The sequence below is a fragment of the Sciurus vulgaris genome, assembly GCF_902686455.1.
Source record: "Sciurus vulgaris genome assembly, chromosome: 12".
Lineage (NCBI taxonomy): Eukaryota > Metazoa > Chordata > Mammalia > Rodentia > Sciuridae > Sciurus > Sciurus vulgaris.
Genome location: NC_136473.1, coordinates 439,055 through 452,048, shown reverse-complemented (window position 1 = coordinate 452,048; position 12,994 = coordinate 439,055). Strand labels below are relative to the sequence as shown.

General features: G+C 49.5%; 1 long non-coding RNA gene across 1 annotated transcript; it reads left to right on the top strand.

The window, feature by feature from the left end:
* Positions 1-8,108: 8,108 nt before the first annotated feature.
* On the top strand, positions 8,109-11,825 carry LOC306642194. Its single transcript, XR_013758418.1, has 3 exons — positions 8,109-8,283; positions 8,960-9,085; positions 9,271-11,825. It is a non-coding gene; the product is annotated as an uncharacterized lncRNA (long non-coding RNA).
* The last annotated feature ends 1,169 nt before the right edge of the window (positions 11,826-12,994 follow it).

The window sequence follows — 12,994 nt, the reverse complement described above, 5'->3', positions numbered from 1 at the left end:
GCCGGCCTGCAGGGTCATAGCTGCACACGCCCTGGGGTTGGTTGAGTCCAGAGTGGAGCCTGGTGTGTCATGGGAGAAGAGATGTCTCCAGAGAAGCACTCCAGACCAGCGGGATTCTTGAGGGGAAAGAATTCCAGCAAGAACCAAAGGCACAGGAAGAGGTTTACTTAGGAAGTAGACCCACATTGGAGGGAGAACCAGGCTTTCAACATGGTGGAGATCATGCCCACTGGGAGGGTGGGAGGACTCAGACCCAGCTGCGCTAGTGCTCTGAGGTTCTGGGCCCTGCACTGAAGTCGTGGGGGCTTTATGGGAAGTGTGACACTATTTCTTGACCATCACAACATCGGTGGGTTAGAATTCTTGACCTTCAAGGACCACGTACAGAATTTATGGTAAGTGGCTCATGGGTGCAGAACAAGGCAGTCAAGCACTTTCCACAGGCAGCAGGGACTCGAGGTGACGAGAGCATATCTCCTCAAGGGCTACAGCTCTAAGAACTGAGCCTACGAGGTTACTGTTTAGACAGGAGTTAATTGGCATAGTGACCTACAATTTATACTGGCAATTAAGTGATGTAGCCACATTCCTAACAGGTTTACAAAGTAAGAAGAAACTGCAGGCATGGGTTGCCTCTCTGGTCCTGAAGCCTGTCACAGATATGTTTCTGTATCAAGAGAGTCCTCAGGCTTCCTCAGGCTATTTACAACCCAATAGATAGGGACCTCGGTTAATTAGGTTCCCGAAGGGAGGCTGGAAGCAGGGAGGGAGAGAAATTAACCTTTCCCCAGGCACTGATTCTTTATCATAATGTCCTTATAATTTCATTTTATATCCAGTCTGGTATCTCCGCCACATCAGGATGAGCAGCAGCCCGACTTGGGGGCTGGGGTCCAGTATGGAGAGGAGGGTGTCAGGGAGCAGACTGGAGGTGGAGCCAGGGAGGGGTGGCACAGTGTCTCTGGTTTTCCCTGCACCTGTGTGGCTCATTTCACAAGGTCACAGGCCAATGTTCACAACTGTGCTTTCTGTATCTCAATGGCTACCGTTTCCTTTAAGATTCAGTCTCTCTATCTCTTTGTCCTAAGTACCTAGCTCTGTTGACCCTGCGCCCAGCTCTGTGTACTTCCGGTTCTTCCATTCTGCTGACCCCCACACTCTGAGAAACATCTGCAGGCCGAGCTCCAGCACCTGCCTGCTGAGGAGGCCAGCCTTCCACATGGCTTTTAGAGCACTGGCTGGTTACCAAGCCAGTTTGAGAACTGTTTAGAATCCATGTGGATCCAACGTGGTGCTCTCCCAGCCTCTCACGGTTCCCTGGGCAGAAGAAGGGAAGGCGGGGCACAACCTACACTGGGAGGGCAGCACTGTGCCCAGCCCAGTTCTCCCCGGGGTGCCCTGCCGTGGGGTCCATGTGCCTGGGTCAAGGGGCCTGGAGCAGGAGGCCAAAGCACAGAGCTAGAGAGTGGCTGGGAAATGGAGCACCTTCCCCGTGAGGACCGGATGCACCAGGTCTTGGAACGGCCACCACTCAGTAGAGGCTCCGAAATGCCAGCCAACATTTCTGGTTCTGGTCCGTCTGATCCTCTCTTTCCTGCAGGGTCCTTGCAATCAGCAGGACCCTGGCCTTGGCTTCCCAAGACCTGGGTGTGGGTGCACTTGGCAATAGCCACCCTACACATCCCAGGGAGTAGAGGGCTGAGCTGCCTCCCAGTGTTCAAAGGTCCTGAGAACTGTCACAGCAAAGAGAGGCGTGGAGGGAAAGCTGTGGAGCACACTGGGACCCCAGGGCAGGAGAAGCAGGCAAAGAACAGGCCCTTTGGGCTCTGTCCCTAACTCTGCTGACCACGCAACCAAGACACACGATCCACTCATTCATAAAGTATCCATTCTTACGGACACGATGGAGGCGCAGAGCCCAAGGTCTTCAGCTGGGTTGGTCGGCTGCCTGTTGCCACAGCTGAATGCCACAGACTGAGTGCTTGGTACAAAGAGAGCCTTTCTCTTGCTGGTCCTGAAGGTTGTAAGGGCCTTCTGGCTGGTTGGACTCTAGGCAGTCTCAGGGTGGCACAGAGCGTCACGTGGGAGGACCAGTCTCATCAGGTCTCTCCTCTGCTGACAATGTCACCAACCCCATGGGCTCATGCCACCCTGAAGCTCCCACCACCCAGCATCGGGGGGACTGGCGCCCAGCTCTGGTTCCTCACCTGGGGTCAGATGTCACCATGAGATCTGTGGTGGGCACTGTTGGACTCTGGCAGAGCTAACCACCCCAGGACCGGGCCTTTCTCTGGATGACCTGTGTTGGAATGCTGCTTCCGTCTCCTAGGCTCTCCATGAGGGCAGTGTTAGCTTCCTCTGGCTACGTCCCTGAGGATTCCACTGCCGACAGGTCCCCCGCGTCCTGTGCTCTCAGCCCCTTCCTGCCCGCTCCTGCTCGCCTCCCGTCTCCACGTACCTCCCCAGCTCTGCCCCTCTCAGCAGAGCATGTGCTGCACCGGGCGGCGCATGGTTTTCATGCGGCGCCTCACTGAGTGGCCCTGAGGGCGTGGGTCCCCCCCGTGTCTGGACTCTTCTGTCACTGAGCAGTTGTGACGCTCGACGTCCTGTCGCTCCCCTGCAGCAGGACGGCCTCCCGGCCAGCATGAATCCTGTAGTGTACGAAGCTGCTCCCCGCGAACTTTCCAGTGCAGGCATTTCCCCGCCTCCCAACCCCTTGTCAGTCTGTGCACATCCTAGCTAGCTATCGGGTCATCAGTCAGCCTGCAGGTATCCTCCTCCGTTATTGGTCCCCTGTTAGCCTGGCGGAATTGAATCGCCATCTTTCCTCTCTTGCTTTTCTCTCCCCGACTTGCTTTCTTTCTCCTCCTTGCTTTCCACTCTCTCTAGCGCGCGCCCTTTCTCTCTCCTTTCTCTTTCCTCTCATTTCCTCTCTTACCCTGCAGGGAGACACTCTGTTTGCTTAATAAGCTCCCTTATGTGATTTCCCGTGTCGGGCGTGGTTTTCGTGGGATCCCTTACATTGGTGCCATGGCTCAGATGGGCTCTTCCACTGTCTCTTAAGCAAGTGGAACCCCATCCGACACCCCAGTGACCCCTGGACACAGCCTCACCTTCCATTCTGCCTGGACATTCTGCTGTGCATCCCGGATTTCAGATCGGTAAGTGTCCTAGCTGGGTTCCCCTAGGCCAATTTAAACACTCCTCTGCCGACCTGAGAAGCGACCATTGATCCGGGACCCTCCAGACGGTGGAGGGGTGGGGTTTCCAGCCACAACTTTTATGGTTACGGCTGGCCCCTTAGTTGGTCTTATCTGCCAGGTGGACTCCTGATTTTATGGTGGAGATTCTCTTTCAGGGTTGAGGCTCATACGCTCACGCTCGCGCACTCGCATTCGCACTTGTACTTCTACTCGAAAACCCTGATATCAGGTCCTTAACTCTTCTCGGCTTTTGCCTGGCCCCACATGGATGTTTGTGTGACGACACCATCTATGTGCTGCCTTCTCGTCTCCAGTCGACTACTCTGGCCTCAGGGTGCCCTGGCCACAGACTCGGCTGTATCAGTCTTCACCACGGGACCTGGGTCCTCCAATCTGGCAGATACAACCCTGGGAACCCTTTGCCTGACCCCCAGCTTAAAGCCATCAAAATCCGTTTGTGTAACGGCACACAGCTCCCGTGAGCAAGCGGGCAGATGGGAAGGGATTCCTTATCTTCGAGTCTCTCCTTTCTTGCCTCTTGGCTCTTCCTGCAGGCTCAGGCACCTCCGGCCCCTGCTTCTCTGTCTTCCCCTGCTTCTCCATCTCCTTTACCCCATTCTGTTTCTGCTTCCATTCCCCGGCCCAGCCCACCTAGTCCCCTTGTCATGAGGTCCTGCATACGCCGGTGTGGAGGGAGTAACCAGCCCAACCATCAGTGGCACGTCCCAGTTAGAAGTATGACATAGCAGCCCCATTCCCCACAAGTAGTGGGAGATAATTGTTTCACAATTTTCTGCGTCCAAACCTGAATTGATTACTAACGAGGAAAAAGGGTTAAAATGCCCAAGGCATCAAGTTTCTGCTAGAACCCCTTAGCTGCTTTCAGATCCAGATCTCAGTCAAGGCTTACATTGAAATGTAAATGGAGGAAGCCGGAATGCTAAGTGGGAGACCAGTCTCAAACCCAAGGAAAACAGTGTCCATTTTAAATTTCTCCTGGGCTGCAACTCAGAATTCTTTTTCTCTCCCCTTCACCTCTTCTTTCCTTCTCATTTTCTCATGCTATAATTAATGACCATTATCATTTTTCTTCTAGGACTTTTGTTTTTCTTAAATGCTATATTTTTGAGCTCACAATTTTGATCCTACATACCTAGGTTAATGATTTTTGATCAGTTCTTTTTATCCAACTCTAGAGTTATTTTTGAACATCTGTTACATTGCAATGGAGATAAGCATTACAAGGCCTTTACTTTTGTGTTAAATATAAGCGTGCATAAAATTAAAATTTTAAAAATGGATCCGAATACTTTCAATTCACATGATTTAAAAGTTTCAATATAAATTGGGTAAACTAATAGAAGCAAAATGTCTTTAAAATTAACTCACAAGTCTCTAGGTGGTCAAACTCATTAAATGTTGATGTTTATAAAATGTCTAACATCAATTTTTCTAGGACTTTTCTTCCACAGGAAAGAGACGGCAAATACTGTTGGTACATTTGTCTGATATCTTTGTTTTTTTACACTTGTCTGATATCTTGGTTTTTTTACAATAAGATGAGTGAATTAGAGTCGACATGTATGGGATTACTCAAATGTGTTTGTTAGAGACATCTGATTAATTTATAAAGTTATTCCATGGGGTAACATACTTAAAAACATTATTCTTTGTATATTAAATGTGTTCATATTTTCCAGGTATACAAGCCTTTAAAGTAGAAAATTTATCAAGCTGCTATTCTCCAAATTAAACTTGTCTGTAATGGTAATTTTAAACTCATCATTTAATGTTCTATTATAGGACCTGTCATCAATAGGGTATATGTAAAATTTGTTACACTGAGATAAAAGAAATTTAAATGTAGATGTATTTCTAAAAATTAGTGAGAGCCTGATTTGTTTAAAGGCTAATATCGTGAAACATGAAAGCATTTTGCCACTTTGCCACACAAAAGGAAAGTTAAAAGCTCTCTCAGCCTTTCTTTGATTCATGTTTTAGATATAATGTTAACTTGTGTTAACTAATGTTCACATAGACTCAGGAGTCAATATATGTAAACTTCTTAAAATGACATTTAAGAAAGAGTGTAATGCGCAGTAGCAAAAATGGGACAACAGTGACTGAGACTGGGGTCTCTGACCTCATGGCTGTGGCATGCCTGGTGCCTGGGAGTGTTCTGTGCAGGGGCACAAGATGCCTAACTGCTGTGGCAGTACCCTCCCTGGGAGGCTCTATACAGGAGTCCTATCAGCTCTGACATTGACTCAGGCACACAGCTCTTGGGCAGGAAGGAATTCTTTTGCTAGATAACCAGTGTTTTCAGCTCCCTTCTCTGGTTCCTGCCCACCTTACAGTAACTTTGGACAGTGGACTTCCTTGAGAGCTACACAGAGCTCCTAACATTGCACTTTGCAGCTCTGAAAAAAGTTACATTAATGTCCTAGTCTCTGTAACTTTCCTGAAAACAAAGAATAATGCTTACATACATATATAAAGATTGCTGACATAACTCTTTAGATCTGCATTTCCATCAGAGAACAGAACTCCATCTGATCTCAGTTTAATCTTCAAAATCTGTGTTTATAAACCTTTATTTTCTAATACTCCTTTGCCCCTCACTGAACTTGAGAATTTGGTCATGCTGGTCATGGCAAAAGAGGAAAAAATTAGCTTTAGGAAAAGCCCCACCTTACCTGAGATAAGGCTCTGCCTCAACTCTGCTACACGTTAGAATGGCTCCAAAGTAAGCCAGACTTTAACTCATTTAAAGTTGTGTTCAAAGTTTGATACTTTATGACTGGTAGACTGGCTTGCTTGATGGTTAAGATCAAACTTAGAGATTGAGATTAAATACAGAGGTCAAGAAAAGTCCATATTTGGGTTTGCCCTCAAAGTCAGCCTGAACCCAGGGAACAAGAGGACTTCTCTAAGGAGCTTTGCAACTCTGGGTGGGTCACACAACCTCCTGATCAAGGAGATTGATGAGGCCACTAGAGAATGAAAAGCACTCAGTGCACCTGCTGCAGAGGAGGGTCATGGAAAAAGGGAGACACCCCTAATGCTTCCAAGGGAAGCCACCTCATCGAGGAGACCCTGCCTAACCAATGCACTAATGGAGCTAAGAAGCTGCTCTTTCTCTATGAGTGACCCCTGTGGGAACTCAGCTGACTCTTTAACAGACAGGAACAGTCACTTTGACCAGCTTGATCTTAAACACCTAGCAAAACAGTTAAAACCAAAATATAGCCATTCTTGGGCATTTAAAAGAAATAATACTTAAATGTAACTTAAGATGTACTCTTGTGTTAGCCCACTAGAATAAAAAGACTAAAAGCTACAAAAGAGAGATTCTTAGGCAAATGTACCTGATAACTATCAAGAGAAACTGCCAGAGTCAGAAGATTTTAATCAGTTTAAGGCCTACAGACACAGGTAGGCTTAATCTATGTTTTAGTAGTATCTCTACTAAATGTTGTGTTTACATTCCTGATAACCTGACAATGTTAAAGTTCCCAAATAAAGGCCTTGTCCTCTCCAGCCTTTGCTGGCCTTGTTATGGGAACAACTTCTCAGTTCTTCCACCCCTGGTGAGGAATTATTGACTTCTGTCATCTTTTGATATTCATTGGCATGTTTCGAGATTCACACATTTATATTGTATCAATCTCATTTCAGTACTCATGTCTTTTTGTTCTTCTCTCACAGAAGCGCCCACCCCCAGATGCCTTTACAACCTGCTCTTCCCCAACTGGACTTCTACCACGGACCCCTCAATTGACCTGATTTCTAAAAGGGGAATTCCAAACTGCTTGTCCCACGCTGCCCACTTCCAGCTCAAAGAAGCCAGAGCAGTCATCGACCCTCTTGCCCTACAGCAAAGGAGTTCCTAAAATTAGAGGGGTGAATGAAGCCAGAATTAGGGACAGGCAGTTAGTGTAGAAATAGGGGATCAGTCAAATCGAGGAAATGAAGTCCATGAAAACCATCTGCCTCTGGAAGTCTGGAAGGAGAATGGACTTTTTACATCTCACCTGCAAAACCAGCCCGTCACTTAGGCGGAAAGGAGAGAGAAGGCTTTGGAAAGAACTGGAGAACTTCTGTTTTCTTATAAAAACAGAAACGGGGGAATGTAATGTACGAACTGCTCCCCCGCCCTTTCCAGTGCAGGCATTTCCCCGCCTCCCAACCACTTGTCAGTCTGTGAGCATCCTAGCTAGCTATCGGTTCATCAGTCAGCCTGCAGGTATCCTCCTCCGTTATTGGTCCCGTTAGTCCAGCAGAATTCAATCGCCATCTTTCCTCTCTTGCTTTTCTCTCCCCGACTTGCTTTCTTTCTCTTCCTCGCTTTCCACTCTCTAGCGCGCGCCCTTTCTCTTTCCTCTCATTTCCTCTCTTACCCTGCAGGGAGACACTCTGTTTGCTTAATAAACTCCCTTATGTGATTTCCCGTGTCTGGTGTGTTTTTCGTGGGATTCCTTACAAATCCCACATGCATCCCCGTGCTGGGCGCTCTGTGTGCAGTCTTCCTCCTTTGGGTAAATGCCCAGGAGCATGGCTGGCATTGCGGGAAGAGCGTGCCCAGTTCTGTAAGAAGCCCCCAGACTCTTTCACAGAGGCTGTGCGTTGTTCCTCGTGGGGCGGGGCACCCTTTGGTCAGCGGTGCAGTCGGAGGAGGAACGAGGTCGGCCACCTTTCACACGGGTGTTGCCCCTACACACTTCCCTTGGTGGGGTGACTGTTCAGATTTTTAGCTCACTTTTAAATTGGGTCATTTTCTTTTCAATGAGTTTTACAAATTCTTGTGTATTTTAGGTACTTGCCTTTTATTAGATTGTGTTTTGCAAATATTTTTCTCCCGGTCCATGGCTTATTGTTTTTAACAGTAACTTCCATAGAGAAGTAGATTTTAGTTTTAATAAAAACCGACTTATTGGCGTTTTCTTTCATGGGTCCAACTTCCTGTGTGGTATTCAAGGCACCACCGGCACCAAGGCCGCGGGTTTTCTCACGTCATCTTCCGGGAGTTGTGGCATCCTGTGTTTCACTTTAGAGTCTAGGATCCATCTCGAGCCACCTTGTGAGTGGTGTAAGCTCTGTCTCCAGATTCCGTTTCCACATGTGTACGTCTGTGTCCCAGGACCACCGATCACTTGGCTCCTGTGCGGGTCTGGTCCTGGGTTCTCGCACTGAATGCTGATCTTGTCTGTCTTCTCGTCAGTGCTGCACCATCTTGATCACAGCAGAAGTAGCAGGATCAGAAGAAGTCACGTGGCCTTGGTTCTGACTTCTTTCTCCTTTAGTGCCATGTTGGCCATCTGAGGTAGTTTTCTTCTCCATAAAAAGTTAGTTTGTTGATGTCCATGAAAGAATTTCCTTGGCTATTGATTAGAATTGCATCGACTCTATTCGCCTATTGGGAAGAATTGTGTCTCGTTAATTTTGAGTCTTCTCCTCTACCCACCTGTGGTATCTCTTTGTTTAGTTAGAATTTCTTTGATTACTTTCATCAGAATTTTATAGTTTTCCCTACATACTTGTATAAATCGGCCACTTCCAAATATCTGACTCCAGCCTCCTCTCCTGAGGCTCACCTGGGGTCTCTTCAACAGTTCCAGCATTACCTAAAAGTCCCAAGTCCAAAGTCTCCTCTGGGACTTCAGCCAAACTCATGGATGTTTTCTTCTTTAAGGATCAAAAGCAAGTCACGTATATCCAATATAAAATGACACAGAGTAAATATTTCTATCCTACAGGGGAGAGATGGGGCATGGAAAGAAGGCATGGACCAAAGCAAGACCAAAATCCAGCTGGGCAAATGGGTCCTGTAGCTCCACGTCCAGCGTCTGGGGCATGTGGCATCCCAATGTTCTCTTCAAAGGGTTTGTATAGCTCTGTCCCTGGGATTTTGCTGGTTGCAGCCCGCATGGCCTCTCTGTTGGCTTGTTCGTGCTAGATTTCTGCAGCTTTCCTTGGTGAACACCCCATGTTACTGGCATTTCTTAATCTTGGGAGTCCCCACCGCAGCTTTGACTTCCTCCTCAGGTCTTTATGAATCGCCCCTCAGGAGCTGCCCACAGGGTCTTTGACCCTGCTGCACTTTGCCTGGCCTCCCATGCCTTCCTTGAAATCTCAGTGGAAGCCTCCATGGCCCCCTAACTCCAGGATCCTGCAATCCTGTAGAACCAGCACCATGTGGTTGACACCAGTGTCTGCCACCATCTCTAGCAGTAGCCAAGCCTCCCTGGGACCACATCTGCAGCAGCCTCTGAGTGCCTGGGCATTGAAAGCAGTAAAACAATTTCCTAGGACCCCCTGAGCAAACAGGGTACCAGCATGGTCTCTTTTCAAAGGGATTTTTATTTTCACTCTTGAGCCTGAGATGGGTGTGGGCCAATTCCTGAGATGCCCTTAAGCTATCTTTCCTATCATTTCTGCATCAAGTACTTAGGATCTCTTTAGTGACTGTGAATATTTAACAACCACAATTCCTTAGTCCCAGTTTTACTCACATTAAAGCTCCCAGTAATATCTATAGCCACTGAATGTTCTGCTGCCTTGAATTTTCCTTTGTGGATTAATTAGTCCATCACCTTTAAATTCAACTTCACAGAAAGTCTCAGGATATTGTCAAAATGTAAACAACTTGTTTGTCAGAACATAGCATGAATGGCCTCTAGTCCAGTTTCCAGTTGAGTCCTCTTCCTCTGGAACCTCATAAACCCAGTCATTACTGTCCACAGTCCTATCAGCATCCTGGTCTTCTGAACTCCCACCAGAATTGCCCATTAAGCTCCACTTGAAACATTCTAAAGCTTTTCCAGCTTGCATGTCTAAATTTCTCAAACCTCAAAGAGCTCCAGAAGCTTCTGGACCACTAGGCCAGGTTAGTCAGAGCAACTACCCCACTTCTCTGCACCAGTTTCAGTTTCTTCCTTTCTGTGACTAGCTTGGACAAGGAGAACGTCAAAATGTTGTCTCACAGTTGCAGAGATTCAGTCCACGGTCAGCTGGCTCCTTGGCTCTGAGCTGTGTCACCCACGCCATGCTCCACCCTGGCTCCTGGACTCAGGAGGTTAGCATCCCTCCTGCTGGAGGAGTGTGGGCTTCTAAAAACTGCAAAGGATTCTGGGGGCATTTGGACAAACCTGATCTTCTGTGAGCTCAGGATGACAATTTAACTAGTCTGTCAAACAAAGACCCTTAATTCATCCAAAGTCATGAATTCCACTAGAGATGAGTTCTTAGGAAACCACCACGGACACCATTCCTTATGGTCAAATACGCGTGGCTTTCTAGGCTCCAGCAATGAACCTCATTTGCTCTCTTGCCAGAAGTAAAAGTTATTTTTCAAAATTGTTTCAAGCAAAAAAACCACATATTGTTTTAAAAATCTATATGAATAACCTACGTCGCCAATCTCAGCTGTAACATGACAAGGAATGAAAAGGTATGAGTGGACTGTGGCAGGCACAAGGGAAGAAAAATTCTAGAGAAAAAGCTGCTAACAAGAAAGGGAGTCAGAGGGAGGTGTCAGCCAAGCATTGCAAAGCCTCCCCTGCCCTGCGATGTCACGGGGCCCCTCCTTTGATGAGTGAGAATAAGTGGTAGTTCCTGTAGCTCCCCTCCGAGAACCCAGGGCTCAGCGCTGCACTGACTCCAGGCCGAGGGAAGGAGCACTCAGGCGGGACTGCCGCCCAGAGACTTGCCCTGGGGTGTTGGCTGGTGCCCCACGCAACTGCAGTGGGGCTGGGGGGCTGTCACACTCCCTGTTTCCTTGCCTCCGGGCTGAGGACTGGCAGGGACACGGGTGTCTTCCGGAGAGTCAGAGGGGCTTTGCAGCTATGAACCGGGTGATTCTCGCCAAGGCTAACCCTAAAGCATCTCAGAAGCTGTACCACGTTGCAAGCAGCTTCCAGATCGGAAAAGTCATTTTTAAACTCTGTGAAAATATTTATCAATGAAACCAAAGTTTTGAGATGAAACTCTAAGGCCATGAACTGGTGGGGAATTCCCTGAAACCCTTTTCCATGGTTGGCCTGTGGTCCTCTCCTGCTGGCTTGCTCTTTGGAGGCAGGTGACCTGGGAACTGTGTTGTGCCCACTGAGCCTCCCTGCTCCTGCGGCCTGAGGGGCCCGCTTCCCACAGGCAGAGGAGCTTCCCCACCCTTGGTACTAGGCTGCTCTGGTCAGCACCTGGGGCAGAAAACACAGAGGAGGGAGAAGAGACGCCTGGTTAAGGGGTGTGATTCCAAGAGTGAATTGTAAGCACTGAAATGATGGATTACTGACAGAATTGGTTTTTTATGTTGATGGATCTATAACACAGTTTTTAAAGCTTTTACAAGAAAATTCTTTATGTCAACACAGATCAAAGCCAAACTTTAAAATAACTTCTTAGTTTGCCTGTTTTCCTGCTCCATGAGGGACTAATGCCCAGGCCTCGCGCACACCAGGCAAGCGCACTACCTGTGCATCATCAGGGAAAACCCAAGTGGTTGAGGCCAAGAGTCCGGCTTCGGGGATACAGCAGTAGGGGGCCCTGGACAGCTCCCTTCGGCCTGGGTCAGGGACCCTGCTGTGGGCTCTGTGGTCACTTATCAAGCACACCTTTCACTTTCTCGTTTCACAGCTTTGGGGACAAGGGTGGGACAGACATCCTCCATGGCCTGGCTGCCTCATCCCTGGCAGGGTCCCAGCCACATGGCACAGTGTGGTGCTGCGCACGGGCCTGGGGGCCAGAGAGCAAGCCACCCGCCCCTGCCCCACCTCACATCAGAGGAGCCTCGCACTGCTTGCCCACGTGTGCTGCCCCCTGTGCCTGGCAGCTGGGTCGCTTGCTCATCAGCAGCCCCCAGACATGTGAGAATGTGTTGCGCTGTGGGGTGGCCAGCATCACCCCCATCGCAAGGGCGGCCACCAGTGGGCGAGGCAGGTATCAGGATGTCACCATGCACCACATGCCTCGGCTGACAGTCCACCCCCAAGCTGTCCTCCGAAGCAGGTGAGGAGTTCCTGGTGCTAGTGAGTGTGAGGGCACAGGTGGGCACAGGTAGCTCGGGCCACAGAGGGGACTTGCCGGCTGGAAGAGAAGCAGAAGCTGCTCCCACACGTGGCATCGCAGGACTCCTGCATCCCTTGCCCGCCCCATTCCTCCAGCGCACGTCCAGTGGGTGACGATGACCCGAAGCTCAGGAAGAAGCTCCCACCACCCTGGAGATGAGCCGGGCAGCCCCTCTCATGTCCCTGTGGACAGACGCCTGCAAAGGAGAATTTGCCAGCGGAGAGGAACACCAGGACGCCGCTCCTGGCTCTCCGTTCCATGTGGCCGCGGGCCGTGCTTGCCCCACGCTCCGACCCACCTGGGCCGCCACTCCGCGGCTCTGCTGGGACCATTAGGCCGCGGCTGCCTGGACTACTGAGAGACGGCACGCTGAGATCCTGCTCCTGCCCAGGGCTCTCCTTGGCTCATGGATGCCTCTCCTCACTGTGTCCTCACATAGTCGCCCTGCCTGCGTCTGGGGCCCGGTCCCCTCTTTCGAGGGCAGTCACACTGGATCAGGGCCCTGTTTCGGTGCCTTCTGGCTGCGGTAACACCGCCATAACCCGGCGGCTTCTAGGTGACAGAACTGCTCTCCCAGTCCATGCCCCAGGTGCCGGCAGAGCCGTGTCTCCTTGTATTTGCTTTCCACAGCGGCTCCTTCTCCCCGAGCACTGTGGGGGTTTCAGATAAGCTTCCCAGGCCTCATCTGGGAGGGCACAAATGCCACGCTCAAGCACGGAGCCTTCCAA